Genomic DNA, 2,100 nt, shown 5'->3' with positions numbered 1-2,100 from the left:
ACAGAGTGGGGAGCAGAACAGGCAGATCTACGAAGTATACTGCTGAGGGGAGCAGCGGGCAGGCCAGGAGAGGTCTGCCGCGCCATGTGGTCACCTCTGGGGCAGGCGGGAATCAAACTCATGGGGAAGTGGCTTTAGCTTCTTAGTGCAGTGCTTTAACCCACTGCGCCACCAGGGAGGGCCTAAATGGCAACAATTTTTATAAAATCTCTTGAGAGAGTTAAGATCACAGGATAATGTCTTTGTGTCACAGACAGATAGATGGATAGGCAGAAAAAAAACTATACTTTACTAGAGCAGAAACCTGCCCCCATGGGAATGAGTAGAGGGATAGAAAAACCTAAACTGAGATCAACAAATTGTCTCAGATTTCAGATATCCTAGTGTACTTGCACCTCAGGGGGGTTTTCTCATTGGATTCTTTCCCTTCTTTGGAAGTAATCTTTTGTTGCCTGGTACACATGCTTGCTAGTCTAGTGGTAGACCAGTGAGGATCCTCTATTGTCCTGGTCTAGCCTTAAGTCTTATAAAGTTTATAAACTCATGTTGTCCTGTTGTTGGGGGAGGAAAGGTTTGGAAGGAAATTATCTGGCCCCAGATCTTTAGAAGTGTTCTGCAGCTGTGGGAGATGGATAATAACTCTTGTACAAGACCCACCAAAGATACAAGTCATGGAAAAGATGTCAGGATCACCAAAAATGTGCAAAGGATAGGAATCAGTCTTTTCTGTGGGTACCTCCTACACTGTGTAGAGAAAAGCATGTGGGAGGTATGAACTTACCTGTGTCTTCCCAAAGTTCCTTATTCTTAAATAGCCCTTACTTTGTCTTAACAGTTTGTTTAAAATTATATGCAGATTCTTCTTACCTTCAATAGTAATCACTGCTGCTTCATTTAATCATCTCCCACAAGTGAAACCTTGCTTGCATTCTGCCTCTCCTTGGTGGCACCTATTTTCCCTTGGATTTTAGACTATTTGCCTGATAACCTCAGATTTCTGATGGGTTCAGGAACGGTTACAAATATGTAAATTTTTAATTTTGTTGTTGTTATTGTAAGGGTATGAGCAATACTCCCTTCACCTTGCAACATCTTGGAGTTTTTGTGTTTTAAGGATTTTTTTTCTCTAATCCATCCCATATGTATTAATATAGAGTGTGATAATTGATGTTTCCTGTTAGTTATTAGCAGTTTTGATTTTGCTTTAACCTACAGTTATCTTTAATGACCTTTTAAAAAGTTCAAGGTCCTAGAGATTTTTTTTTTTAGCCTTTTGCTATTTCTATTGATACAACATTATGGTTAAAGAAATGTTTCTGCTTTGGGAGTAACCGAGGTTGTTTTTTGACCAGAATATATATTCAGTAGTTATGGGATGAGTGTGTAATGTCTCTGTTGAATCAGGTATATTAATTATTAATAATTGTAAAGTTCTGTATATGCTTATTTATCTGTGTGTTTGATCTGTTTAAAATGAAAAGAAATGTGTCAAAGGTATCCATTATGTTAACAGTTCTACTAACTTTTCCTGAATACCTTTCTTTCCTTCCTGGTTGTCTTTTTGTTACCTGTTTCTCAACCCAGAAAAATTACATATTTATTTTGTAATAGCATAGCAAAATAACCCTAACCCTCTGTTTCATTTAGTCCTATTTTCCTATTGCTACCTAACTTCTCCTGGTTTCATATATGTTTGCCATCTCTTTATTTATTTTTTTTATTATATAACAGTTTATTTTTACATCATTTTGTACATTTTTTTTTCCATCTCAATTGTATTCCCCACAGGTTTCCCATCACCAAGTCACCTGTGTACCACCACCACATCCCGTGCACTGCCCTTCCCCCACCCCCGTTTTTGATCCCATTCCCCACTCAACCCCCACAAAATGTCTCTGGTATATGGTTGTTCATTATTCTTGTTATTTTCTCATCTGGTCCATTATATTCCTGCTATGAGCGAAACCATCCGGTATTTTTCTTTCTCTTTCTGGCTTATCTCACTAAGCATGATCTTTTGCAGCTCCATCCAAGTTGCTGCAAAAGACATGTGTTTCTCTTTTTTGCCATCTCTTTATTTTTTTTATTTTTTAATTTTTT

Source organism: Condylura cristata, unplaced genomic scaffold (assembly GCF_000260355.1).
Source record: "Condylura cristata isolate star-nosed mole 26May11 unplaced genomic scaffold, ConCri1.0 scaffold00021, whole genome shotgun sequence".
NCBI lineage: Eukaryota > Metazoa > Chordata > Mammalia > Eulipotyphla > Talpidae > Condylura > Condylura cristata.
This window is presented reverse-complemented; position numbering follows the sequence as displayed.